At 42.5% G+C, this 14,247-nt stretch overlaps 1 protein-coding gene across 1 annotated transcript in view; it reads left to right on the top strand.

Annotated features, from left to right (window-relative positions):
• The first annotated feature begins 9,907 nt into the window (after positions 1 to 9,907).
• SYNE1 (spectrin repeat containing nuclear envelope protein 1) overlaps positions 9,908 to 14,247 on the top strand; it is a 455,684-nt gene continuing 451,344 nt past the window's right edge. Inside the window, exon 1 of the mRNA XM_019638911.1 lies at positions 9,908 to 11,078. The gene's annotated coding sequence lies outside the window, so the exon portion shown is untranslated. The remainder of the gene's footprint in view (positions 11,079 to 14,247) is intronic.

Genomic DNA, 14,247 nt, shown 5'->3' on the forward strand with positions numbered 1-14,247 from the left:
GAATTTTTATATCCATTTGAGGCATTGTTGTTTTTTAAGATTGATCTTAGAACAGAGGCAGAGGAATTCCAAAAACTGTGCTCAAAGATGTTCAGAAATAAAAACTTTGGGGTTTAACACATCCTACTGTCAAGAAATTCTTCCTATGTTTAATCTAAATATCTCATGCTAATAGTAAATTCATTTTCTCTTGTTTTATTTCAGAAAAGACAGGGAATAGGGGGTCTCTGTCATTCACATGATAACCTTTCATGTCCAAAATATTTTTGCCTAAGAAGTGTTTTTAGAAGTTAAACAACATGTCCCATCAATTAGCTAATATTCTTTCTGTAGCTATTGATGTAGATGATGACAATACATGTGGTTAATTAACATAAATAGAGTATATGCTTCCAGTCATTGGGCTACTCATATACATATATGTGGTATTGTAAGTATTCTAAAGAGGCTTTGTCTGCTTTTTGGAATAGAAGGTGTGGCCCTAAGTATCTTGAGAGTTCTTAGTAAGATTGCTGAGCGATATACTTCCGGTCCACAGGAAACAGGCAGGCTGTTCCCTGGTTTCATTATCCCCTCTCACCTTTCTCACTGTATGCAAATTTTGATTCAGATTCTGTGCAGAATACATTCGATTTATCCTCCTGGCTCTATTCTCTGCCCTTTTCCACTCTGGCTGTCCTCTGGGAGGATGGCCAGTCACATCAGCAGGGCTCCTGCAGCCTCAGCCTTCTGGTTTGCTTTGTATAATGGGGAGCCCCAGTAGAAATAAGAATGTAGGATTATTAGCTCCGCTATCCTGCTCCCAATCTCCTCTGAAGTTACCTGTGTTCCTAACGGGTCACTGCTCATTTCAACATGCTATTCTCCATGGGACTCCACTTCTAGGCTCCAGGAGTTCTCCGTTGCCTTTTCCTTTGGGCCCAGAACTGGTGATGGCTCTGCAATTGTTCTCTCCAAGTTCCTGTGCTGGACCTGATGGTTCTACTGCACCTCATCCACACCTTTGTAATTTGGCCCTTTGAATAAAACAAAAACCAAACAAATGCATCTCACCTCAAGTTGCCCTAATCTAGTGTGTGTGACTTCTGTTTCCTTTTGGGGCTCTGACAAATACAGATACCTATACCTCACTCACTTTGACCATTTGCTTTGGGAAAATATTATGTCAAGTTTAACACCTGGGATGAGTCCTGATTGGCTGAGGCCAATGAGAACGTTTTATTCTTTTGGACATAGTGATTGGTTGGGTGGAGAGTATTGGCACATAACCTAAGCTGGTCCAATTTGGGTAAATTTTAGAACCTTTGCCTGGAACTTTTAGATGTAAGTTCTTTTTTTCTCAATGAGTGAGCCAAGAAGTACATAGGCCAATTATTGCTAGCAGCTATCCCACGACCATAAGAAGAATGGGCCTTAGAATAAAGTCAACATATGGGCAGCAGAACAGAGAGGAAAAGGAAGAAACCAAACCCTTGATGGAAACTTGGGGTGAATCCTGAAACCTAGACTTTCAGACTTTCATGAGCTAACAAATCTTTGTTATTGTTTTTGCCAATTTCAGCTGGCTTTTCTGCTGCTTGCATCATAATGAGTCTGAGTAACACATGTTTACACAGAAACTTAATTCTGATAATTTCTCACAAATTTTCCAGCTGGAAATAGGTATGGGTAGTGAAATAAACCAGGAAGATGAAATGCACAAATAAGGATCTCTTTTCCTTTCTGAGAGGCTTCTTGAAGTATTTCCAAGTGGCCAATAAAGCTGTGTGTACCAGTGAACTCATTCGGCCGTTCTGGAACACTCTTTGTAGGAATCCAATTAAGTTCTTCAGTCCACATGATCTCTTCCCCTTGAAAACTCATCTACAACCTGATGTCATTACTGGCACAGTTATTTTGTAAACGAAAGCTCAGTTCAGAACATTGTTTAGGAGAGTCTTTATACACAAGCTAAGCTGAAGTATGGTGGCCTATGAAATTAGTTTTTAAAATATCTAGAAAAGGTAAAGATCCTTTGAAAAAGAGAGAAATTTGGATAGATAAAGGATAGATGACATTAATATATGATGAAGAACAAAGAAAAGACTCCATATGCCTCTACTGTGACACAAACCCAGAGAACTATGAAAAAAAAGAAAAACCCACAAAATCTCAGACATGCACTTATCATGGGATTTCAGAGACATCTACTTATGGGGAGCCATTGCAGGCATAAAACTTATATCCAAACAGCCAAAGTGCAATGACAAAAGTGCTTTGGAGTAGTTACAAAACTCTGAACCTAGAAGCAAAGGTAGAATTAACAGCTGAAGAGAAAAAAAAATATCTTATTGTATCACTTCACATCATGAAACATGGGATTATCCTGTGTTGATGGCCCATCAAGGATCCACAGGTGTTGCAGATTTAGGTAACAAATTTCCAGTGGGTTTGATAATAACATAACAGTATAATTGATGCTCTGTAGAATTCCATAAGATATAGTCTAGTTGGTATATTTTTCATTCATTTATTCAACAAATATGTACCAAGTACATTTTATATGTCTGTTTGAAAAGCTGAAAATGGAAGAGTTAACAAACATGCAAAACTGCCTGTCCTTAAGGGGCTTACATTCCAGAAATAGACAGAAAATAAACTAGATAAGTAAGGAGAATAAATACAATGCTGGCGTTAAGTGCTGGAAAAAACAATAGAGAATGATGAAAAGTTCAAGGTAAAGTGGAGGGTATTTTAAAATTTTATATAGGGCATATAAGAAAGATGTCACTGAGAAGGTGATATTTGATAAAAGACCTGAAATAAAAGGGAGTAAGCACTGTGAATTATTTTCAGAATTGAATTCTTGACATAAGGAATATTCTATGAAAAGGCCCTGAAGCAGGAACTTGCCTAGTAACCATCAGGGCCATCGAGGAGTGCTTGTGTCTGCCATGCAGTGAGCAAGGGAGGAGTTGTAGTTGAGACCAGAGAGCTAGCGGGAGGTGGAAACCCATCACGCCGGGCATTCCAGATCGTAAAGGGACTTCAGTCCTCACTCTGTGGAGAATGGGATGCTGTTGGAGGTTTTCAACAAAGGAGTGACAACATCTGATTTGTGCTGTAATAGGATTTATCTGGCGAGTACACGGGGTCGGCAAACTTTTGATGACTGAAGAGCCAATCCTGTCCCTCACAACGATTTAAAAATTATTCGAGAGCCATAAAATAAATGAAATCACCATTGTGTGAATAATATCCTTTAAAAATGTTATAAATGAAACTATGATCGTTTTCTTTTCATTTTCAATTTTGCTTCAGAGCCACATGTACGTCCCCAAAGAGCCGCATGTGGCTCGCGAGCCACAGTTTGCCGACCCCTGGGCTAGTATATAAAGAATAGCCTGAAGTTTAGAGACGATGGCCCAGGATGGTAGCAGTGGAGTTAATGAGTAATGGTATATCATATATGTATATGTATAAATGTATATGTATTTTAACCTAGAGAAAAGTTTCAAGAATGTTACACAGAACACCCATACACATTTCAACCAGATTCATTGGATATTTACATTTCCTCCCATTTACTTTTGGCAAATATCCCTCCCTATCTTTTGTCACATTATTTTTTCTGAACCATTTGAGAATATATTGGAGACATTATTCCTACTATTACTAAATATTTCAGAGTTTATATTCCAAGAACAAGGACATTCTACAGATACATTTTTAAGATAGAATTAACATGATTTGCTGATTGGCTAAGGTGAGAAATGTGAAAAAGAATTGTCAACCAAAGCTTTAGCTTGATCAGCTAAGAAGTATGAAGTTGCCGTTAACTGATGTGAGAAAGATGGAGACAGGGGCAAGTTTGGCATGGAAGATCACAAATTCAGTTTTGGACATTTTGTTTTGTTTTTTGTTTTTTGATGCCTTTTAAATCTCCCAGTGGAAATCCCAGTAGGAAATCCTGGATTTCCAGGCCTGGAGTTCAGGACAGAGGTCTGGGCTAGAGATTTAAAGGTGGAGCTTCGTAGCATATACATGATGTTTAACACCATGAAACGGAATAAGATCCTCTAGGAATTAGTGCAGCTGGAAGATAGAAATACTCCAAAGATAGAGTTCTTGGTCCTCTAAAGTCTAGAAGTTGAGAAGGAAGCAGTGAAGAAGACCAAGTGTGTGGTGGGCTGAGAAGGCAGTGAGGAAAGCATTTTAAGGAGCAAAGAGGAAATAAAGGGTGGTAAATGGTTCTAATAGGTCACGATAGAGTCAAGGACAAGATTATGAAATGGAGCAAAGAAGAAATCATTGTTAACCTAGAGAAGGTAAAGCGCTGGGGTGAAAACTTGACTACTGTGAGTTCAAGGGCCAGTGTGGGGAGAGAAATTGCCAACAGTAAGTATAGACAACTCTTAGAAGGAATGTTGCTTGAAGGTAAAGAAGGAAATAAGGGAGTATTTGGAGTTCAGGTGGAACCAAGAGGGTTTTGTTTTGTTTTTGATATGTGATAAAGAGCAACATGTTTACATGTTGATAAGAATTAACTAGTAAAGAGAAAAGAAAAGAGATATTGTGAGAAGAGGGATAATTGTTGGCAGGAAGGATGAATTGATTATATAACGGGAGGAGTTAGCGTTAGCTAGGAGTTTAAAGAGTTCATTCGTAGCAATAGAAGACAAGTTTGAATATTATATGCAGCACAGATGCAGATAGTGCAGAGAGTGGTGGTGGGAGCTTATAGAAATTCTCTTTTGATTGCTTGAAATCTTCAAGGAGAGCCTGCACAATTTGTGTGGTGATGCAATTTATGAACACAATTTATCAACATAAGTAAGCAAATTCCCATTTCCTACAACTATAGTCTATGGAATAAATCAACAGTACCATATTTTAGGTATTCTGAAATGAACACTGCATTCAGCAAATAAACAGAAACTTTATACCTGTCATTGAATTAAATCCCAAAACTTTACATCGAGTAACTCAGGAAGAACCCACTCTTAACTCAAAAACTCATAACTTCTTGATCTTTAGAGCAAAAGCAAGATACAATGCACAAATGTGAGTAAATGTACACGGGGCCTTTAAAAAAAAGTTGAAGGGAAATAGAAAAAAAAATGTTAGCAGTTGAAAATTTAAATGTGGGAAAAGATGTTGGAAGTTCGGAGAAACAAGAAAAAATATGAAATTTGTTTAGGGCAGCGGGAGAGTGTATTGGGGAAACAGAGTATTCGGAGGCCTTTGATTTAGTGATCATGAACGCAAAGACCAGGTAGCATGTCTGAGCTTTTCTCCAGGCACGTTCAGCCATGTGATTGTAGGCACAAAGTCGGCGGAGTTGAATTTAACCAAGTATGTGGTTTAGCCAATTGTGTATGACCATGTAAGAGGGAAGGTGGTGGAGGGTAAATGCAAGGGGGTGATGATAATGATTAAACATAGAATTTAAACCAGCTTAAGAGGCATAAATATAAAAGGGATGATGGACAACAGCTAAAATGGCCGGATCAACAGTCAGAGAGCTGCCCCAAAATAGCCAATGCGGCTAATACTCGAAGGGTACCCATTCTCAGTGGGTGCCATTCATATTTGAAATTTATCATTTGTATGCTTACTATAATAATTTTTGGCAGAATGCACTCAAATGTCTTGTTTTATCTTTTAAAAAATGGTTTGTTATAACAGTTTCCAAAAGACGGAACTGAAGTGTCTTGAAGAACAGTTCCATCTCTAATTCAAAGGCATTGTAAGGACTGGCAGTGGCCCTGCTGATGGATATAAGGTCCTGTTCAGTTGACGGATTATTGGAATTGGAGCACTAGAGGGAGTGGGCTGGAAACAAAAGAGAAGGTGGGCAGAGAGTGGGTGTTAATAATTGAGATTATTGTTACCAAATAATGGTCATTAACAATGATGACGAGGTCAAGATGATCATGGGCGTGGATGGCCAAAGCAGGGGAGGGACAACAGTGGTTTAAGAAGAGCAGTTTCTGAAGGAACCATGGGGAGACAGTGCCAAGAAAATTATACTGGGGGATTAACAATAATGTCTTAAAATTCATCAGTAATTATAAATGTTTTGTGTTCTTTTTTATTTTTATTTTTTTTAGCTGAGCCATCCTGCTACCTGTTGGCAGCTCAGCGGCTGCTCAGCTCGGGCTGGACTCGAACTGCTGTTGCTCAGAGCTCAAACTCTTGAGCGAGCTCTTAACCAACTGAGCCACTCGGCCGGCCCTTTTGTGTTCTTTTTTAAATACTGGGGGTGCCAAGTGGTCGACGTGGCTCAAGCAGTAGTTCGCCGTAATCAGAAGTGTCTGGATGCTGACGGGAACCACTCTGAGCACCTCTTGTCATTGCAGAAGTCAGACATGACATGTATTCATCTTTTGTTATCGGTATATGTTGAGTATTACACTTTTAATACAGTTTTCCTTTCTTAAAATGTGTATACATTTTTTTGGCCCCCTCTGTAGTCTTAAAATCCGGACTTTTAAAATTCTAAAACAGTATTATATGAGAATTAAAATAGACTCAAAAGACTCAACGTTTTAAACTGGAATTTCTGTGTGTTTTAATTAAAATCAATATTTGCACTATTCTGTTCACCCCAAGTCTGTGTTTATACTGAATACTGTTTGTTGGCAAATAATCTTTATGCACAACCCATTTAATGCTGCCTCCTGTATCTCAGGGGCTGGAAGTCTGGGGATTACATTTCCCAGGCTCCCTTTCCTGGGAGATTTGGGTGACATTTGCATTCTGTCAATGCTCTCACTTCAGATTTGGAAGTCAAAAGGGAGTTCCACAGTGGCTCTCTGAAGGTAAAGAGTGATCACCAGAGCTTCAGACCAAGAGCACCGTGACCCTGCTGGCCTCCTGCTGCAGTATGTTGACCTCTAGGTGGCAGCAGCGAGTCGCTGAGTTCTGGGTAATATCTGCATCCATATCACTTGAAAGCTAAAGATAGCCACACCAATGGCCGTTTCTTTAGTTTCCCAACAACTTTTGAGAACCTAATTCCTTATATCAAATCCTCAACTTGTTTCGATTTTTCTTTAATGAATCCTGAATGACAGACTATTTCACGCCAAGACTGGTTCCAGACCTTCAGCAATGGGACTCTCCTATTGGTTAGTTGACTTGGCTGGGTTTGCATGCAGAGATGGCCTCATTCCGATGCCAAACAGAATTCTAAAGAGACATGTAGTGGCTAACAGTTACTTCAATTAACATCTATGGCTGCCTAAAATTAAGGGCTTATTGAAGACAAGAATTCAGGAGGCCAGGATGGCTATTACTGTGAAATAGAAAAAAGAACGAGAAGGACTCTGGGGTGTGTCAGCTACTTCTTATTACCCTACAGCAGAGACCATAAAGCAGAAAATGACAAGCTCAGGAACTCTGCAGTCTTGGATCACGGCATGCTCAGAGGCCCAGAGAGCTTCCAGGATCCTTATTTTGTAGCTACATTGTTGATACAGCTGATAATTGAACCTAAGTTCTGTTGCTGCAGGTTGCAAATGCTAATGTGAGAAGAGCCATGAGGAGGCCAGGCCTTGGGCTTGGCGGAGGAGGAAACTGAGGCGCTGCCTCGGTCACTGTCTCTCAGCTTGTGATGGCCCCGTGATTACCTTCTGCTGTTCTCAGGAACGGGTGCCCCAGCCCAATCAGCCTGTAGCAAAATGAAGTACAGACTGTTGTCCTTGATTTGCCAACCTCAGAAACATCTAGAATAATAGTAATAAAAATAACCATAACTATAATAATGATGTTACTTAGGCTGCACTTACTCACCACATGCCAGGCACTGCCAGGTACAAAGTGCTTTCCAAATATTCACTCATTTAGTCCCCACAACAGCCCTCTGTGAGATACATTGTTATAATCCTGAATTACAGGTTTGTGAACTCTGAACCTGTGAGAGGTTAAATTACTGGCTTAAAAATCACTCAAGCAGTTAATGATGGAGCTGTGACTCCAACCTGGGCCTTTCTGGCGTCAACACCCAAGACCCTAACCCCTATATTATTCTGACTTCCTTTTGCCACACATGGCCTTATGTCCTATAAGTTTTGTTTATTATATATCTCTCAAATACACCCACTTTTCCCACCACCATCCCTCTAATAATGAATGCTATGATCTCTCTGAAGGATTACTGTAGCAGCAGTAACCACTCTTAACTGGTTCACATTTACCCATTTTGGCCCTACTTCTGATCTGTTATCCACATTGTAGTCAAAGGGGAAATTTCAAAACATAAAATCTAATCATGTTGCACCACGTACTAAAAACACTTTAAAGGTGTCATGTAAAGATCTGACTCCTCAGGCCAGTTTTTAAGGCCTGCGCAGTCTGCCCTCCCCCCGTTTGGGGCCGCATGGGGTCCACTGTTCCCTGAAGCGCCTGTCCACTTTATTAATTTCCCTTCTGCAGTTTCACTCAGTTCCTCAAATGCACCGTGCACTTTTCTTCCACAGGCCCTTTGCACATGCTTTTCCCACTGTCTGGCATGCAATTCCAGACCCCCACCCCAACCCCTCTTTCACCTACTTAATGCCACTCTTTCTGAAGACAACAGTTCAAATGTCACTTCCTTAGCAAAGTATTTCTAATCTCGAAATTAAATTAATTCCCACTGTTGAAAGGTCTCATAACAACATTAATTAGCATTTTCTTGGAGGTTAGGGTTTTATAATTGTTTGTGTGGTTCTTTGATGAATGTCTGACTTCCTGACCATGCTGTAAGCTCTGTGAAGGCAGGAACTAGAGCAGGAGTTTGCTTACCACTGTAGTCCCAAGGCTTAGAATAATATTGAGTATATGGTAGGTTTCCAAACAATAGCTGCTGAATAAATGAAGGTACAACACACTTCCCTGAGGAGAATGAAAAAGACAAGCCCTTTCCAAAAGTCTATGATGTGCTTCGATCTCCTATGGGGGACAAAGTTTTGCTGAGGGTAGAAGTCCAGCTCACCAGGCAGCCAATGCTAGCCAGACAGCCCTAGGCACCTACCAATAGGAGTCTGAGAGAAGAACAGCTAGGTCTACTTAAGACATTTCAGTTGCTGGGAGCCATGTTTCAAGTTCACAAATATAAGTGGCTCACTTCTCAAGTAAGTCAACCTAAGTAAGCAATGCTTAGCACATAAAGCATACCTTCCCACCCTCCCCTCAAAAGCCTAAGGGTGAATTGGTTGCCTGAAAGTGAAGATTAAGAGAAAGAACAGAGTCCAATCCTTCCCTCCTGAGCAATAGGCCTAGACGTTTTGATCCCAGTGTGGTGGCCGCCCAGACAGAGGGTGCGATCTAGGTGAGAAGGCTCTGATGGGTTATCTCCACAAGGAGCTCTGGGCATCCGTAATGCACATAGCCCTTAGGCAGAGGCAGAGGCAAGACAGGCATTGAGACTGATCCCAAATTCTGCCCACCCCAGGCTCAGCTTCTTGGTCTCACAAGTTTTACAATTAGAGATGGGTCCTTTCTCCTCTAAAATAATTAAGTGCAAGGAAAGATAACACATCAGATTGGTTTACCAGAGTCGTTTCAGACATAGTCATGCCTCTTAACTATGGAGATAGATGTGTTCTGAGAAACACATCGTTAGATGATTCCGTCCTTGTGTGAACATCACAGAGTGCACTTACACAAGCCTGGATGGTAGAGCCTGCTATTCACCTAGGCTATGTGGTACAGCCTGTTGCTCCCAGGCTACAAGCATGTGACTGTACAAAACATGAAATTAAATCAAGCACAAGAGAAAATGATTCATTCAAGTGACTCGGTAAACACGAGCTGTATGAGGCTGCTGCTGGCAGAACACGGCATACTGTGTTACAGCAAACTTTATATATATACATTCAAGTAGAAAGAGTATAATGTAACATAATGATAAAAAGTATAATGTGGTAAACCCATAAGCCAGTAACATAGTAGTTTTTATCATTACCAAGTATTATAAACCATACGTAATTGGACATACTATCCTCCCAGCTAGAGGGCTGGCAGGCAGCGCAGTAGGTTTGTTCAGAGCAGCGTCACCACAGACATGCAAGGTGTTGCACTGCGACATTACGGTTGCAGTGTCCCTAGGCGGTAGGAATTTTTTAGCTCCATTATAATCTTACAGGACCACAGCATACATGCAGCCTCTTGTTGACCAAAACATCATTATGCAGCACATGACTAGTGTTACGTTGTTGGGATCGGAGAGAAAGAGAGTTTGAAGAAAAGGCAAAGCTAAATAGTGGAGTGTTGGCAGGGAGTGAGGGAAAGAGAAATTTCCTCTGCTTTGTAAGCCAGTCCTTCCATCCAGCAAATTGAGAGAATAGAAAACTGTTTTGTTCAAATTGAAAATTCGAGGGAGTCATTATGAAGATTCTTGCAACATCACTTCAATTATTTTAGCTGCCATAATCCGGTTGGGCCTCGCTGTTGGTGGAAGGAGACTATTGAATATGTTTGACTTTGCTTGGAAACCATAAAACCACAACAAAATACTTCTCCGGAACGCTACTAGGCAACACAAGGAAACTCTTCTACACCATGAGAAGGACTTGTGATAAAAGACTCAGACTCAAATAGTGCATTCGAAGAAACGGAAGGCGATGCTTCAGCATCATCTTAATGAGTAATCAAGAATAAATATGATTAAGGTATCAAGTGCCTTCTCCAGCGATCTAAGCTTCCTAAACAACAATAACAAAACCCTGTGAAGCCTGGCCCTGACTGCCTAAAATTATTCGCTACTGATTTGACAGTCAAAGGTCAGCTGTTAGGATCTTTTTGAAAGTCAATTTGAAAGAAGCCGGTGGAATGTCCTCATTGAACTGCATCACTTCCTTCCTGGGACCATCAGGGCACCTCCCCAGCCTTTCAAGATAGGTTCTGCTCCAAAAGGTCAACCTGGCAGTGGAAACCCCCGGCAAAAGTTAGCGGCCAGTGTGCAGCGCATCTCCTGGCTGGGGCTCTCGGCCATTTCTTTCCTCCTCGACCCCCCGGGAGGTGAACCCGGTGGAAAGGCTCGCGGAGAGGGTGGGTCCCAGCAGGGGCTTTGCTGCTGCGGAGAAACGCCAGAGGCCGTGCATCTCCAGGAGGTACGGGAAGCCTGCGAGAGAGACTCCAGGCCCCCGCCCCCGGCTGTTCCAGAGACCAGCGCATCCTGGAGCTTGGCGCGGGGCGTGGGGCGCCGGGCAGGGGAGGGGTGTGGCGACCTAGAGGTACCGCCCGGCCCCTGCTCGGGGACTGAACCCGCCGCCCGACCTTCCCCTCGGAAAGGAGGGGGAGGGGGAGGCCTAAAACTCCAGGGTGCAGCGGGGAGGAGGACGGGTTGCAGCGGGGAGGGAAGACTCGCCAAGCCTCTGGACGCGGGAGTGAGAGCGTGTGCTAGTGAGCCCGGGGGAGCGCGGCTGCGGATGGGCCGCCGGCCGAGAGCCGGCCCGGCTTGTTGCACTCGGTAACCAGGGCGGCCCGGCTCCCCGCAGTGCAACCGCGCCGGGGCTCCGGGGCTCCTGCAGACCGCCGCCAGCGGTTCGCTCTCTGCGCCGCCTGGAACCTGTACGAGCGGAACCGGAGAGAGCTAGAGAGAGAGAGAGAGAGAAGGTAAAAGGAAAGGGGGAGGTGAAGAAACGGGAGAGAGAACGAGAATATGGGTGCAAGCCGGACAAATTACAGACAAATTGCAAGCAAGTTTGCACTTGCATGCTCGGGCTGCGCGTGCTTAATGGGAGGGAGGGGGCAGTGATGGTGCTGGTGGTGTGTGCACGCCTGATACTCTCGGATGAGGGGATACGGAGGTGGGCAGCGTGCTCCTGGCAGCTGGTACGTAGCTACCCCTATTAATATCCCCCTCTCTGACTTGTCATTTCCGCTTGTGGCACATCTCTTGGGCTCCAGTGATGCAGAAGCAAAAGGCAGCCACCCTCTTATTGTAACGGTCGCCACTTGCTACTATCAGATGGGAGATGTCGGGCGTTGAACATGTTCTAGGAGCCTCCCTTCCTCCACCCCCACTATTTTAGGAAGGGCTGGGGGGAGGGGAAAGGTAGCACAGCCCAAGGCTGGAAGCCTGCGCGGAGGCCGGGGCTTCAGACTCTGCTCAGCTGTCACCGAGCAAAAGCTTCCAGGCGGAGGAGCCTACGCTAGAGAGCAAGATAACTTTCATCTCCTTTCCAGAAACACACGTTTCAGACAGAGGTTTTGCCTTGCTACCTGGAAGAGTTCTGTGAAATGGTGCTTCACAGGGGGGCAGGTGCGCGGCAAAAGGCAGGAAAATAGTGCAAAATACAGCCGCCAGCAGCTGCAAAGCAAAGAAAGCCCTTTGGGTGCCTTGTGCTGCCTGGATAGCAGAGCATGGATGCTGCAAGTTCAGGCCCTCTTCCATAAATAGAGTCAGGTCCAGCCCAGCGAGAAACATCAGCTGTGAAATCGGCCTTAGCACCCTGGAATCCTAGAATGCTCGTTTCTGAGCTTTTCAGTTTGTTGTGTTTATTTATTTATTTATTGGGGGGGGGCGGGGCGGGACCTGGCGTACCTGCAGTTTTTCTGTAAAATTAAGAAAGTTCAAATGAATTATTTTTTCCCCTCTTTAGTGCCTGTTTTTTTTCTTCATCTGAGAGCCACTTTCCTAAAAAAGCATTTATATACAGAAGCCAGACCTCCAAGAGAAAGTATAATAATTTTCAATTAAGCAGAGGTTATTGATGTGACCCACATCTGCATAAAGTGCTGATTCAATCATGAGTCATGAGGATGGTTCTTTGGGAGGCTGGCTGTTCCTCATGATGAAAAAGATTAATGGTATAGAGAAAAAGTTCCTGACATCACCAGAACAGTGTAATAAAACACATATCTATTTTTTCTTGTGTTTTTGAATCTGTTCATTACTTTGTGGCACATTTAGAATAAAAAGTGCCATATCAAGGCTAACTTAATATGTCTCTTGCAGAAGATGAAGTCACATCTTGACTGACTCAGATAATATTGCTAGCCTTTGAAAATATTTGCTCAACCTTATACATGATAGCCTCGTTTTTATCTTTCTTAACTAATGATGTTTCCCAGTGGTTTCTTTTGGTCATCATTGCCCCCATATGAAGAGTTCCTCTCAATTGATTCCTTCCTGAAGGAGAAGGGTTTGGAGAAAGGTAGTTTACCCCTGAAAAAAATCTCCAGAATTGTTTATGTTAAATGAGTAGGTTGCTACCCTAGGATCCATTCTCTGGTCGTTACGCAACAGCTTCTTGGAAATGAGAGGCGGTGTAAATGAAACAGGATGTTGGAAGCCCATAGCTGGCCTAGGTTGGTCGCATTTTCTTGGGTGGCTCCAGCCCTAGATGCTGCAGCCACGCCCTGTGGCCTGAAGGTGACAAGCACGTAGGACCCACCCAGGACGCCCCTAGGAGGAAATCTGCAATTCAATTCTCCTCTTCAATGGGTTAAATGTGCCCTTCCCAGTGGACTAAGCCAACCAGACCTAATGTGTTGGCAAGAAGTGCAATATATGCTCTAACAAAGTTGGGGGGCAGGTAGCTGGTACCCTTGGGCATGATTAATATAATACTTAACGCTTACCAAAAAAAGTTGCATTTGACACTTAGTATCTTTCATGCCAGTCAGCTTTGTACGTTGTCTTTTGATAACTTGTTTGTATTTTTAGAACAATTTTTATTTGTTACCCTGTATAATTCATAATAGTGAAAAATTACCAGCACTATTCACTGATACCCCAACCACATACGTTAGCAATATATTTATATTAAGTCCAGGATGTCCTTCTTCTTCCCTTTAGCCATCTTTCTACCCCTCAACCATCTTAGTTCTTTTTATTATTAATAATTAAAATTACCATTTTAAAGGGTAAATAAAGAAAAGGGTGAATAGAGAAAAACAATAGTTAAACTTACAATTAGATGTTTATATAACTTATTCCAGCAAAGGACTTAGATACAAGGGGGTCAAAATGTATTCATTGGCTTTTTTATTTTTGTTTAATAGATTTTAATAGGAGTTCTCTTCTTGGACATATTTAGCCATCTGATTGAGTAACCTCCACCCTTCATATTTATACTCGAGCAAAGTGCTCTGAATCAGTTCATGTTGGATGGTGTCAGTTCATCTTTTTCAATTAGAAATGAGCCATTTCATCTCAGATTATTGCAGGGTTTGGAATTTCTGCTGTAGTTTCTTCATACCAAACCATTTAGTTGCATTTCTTTAAGATGTACTCTTGTGGCCTAGGGCTGTTTCTTCCAGTGTTTTTCCAAA

Source organism: Hipposideros armiger, unplaced genomic scaffold (genome assembly GCF_001890085.2).
Source record: "Hipposideros armiger isolate ML-2016 unplaced genomic scaffold, ASM189008v1 scaffold_41, whole genome shotgun sequence".
Taxonomy (NCBI): Eukaryota; Metazoa; Chordata; class Mammalia; order Chiroptera; family Hipposideridae; genus Hipposideros; species Hipposideros armiger.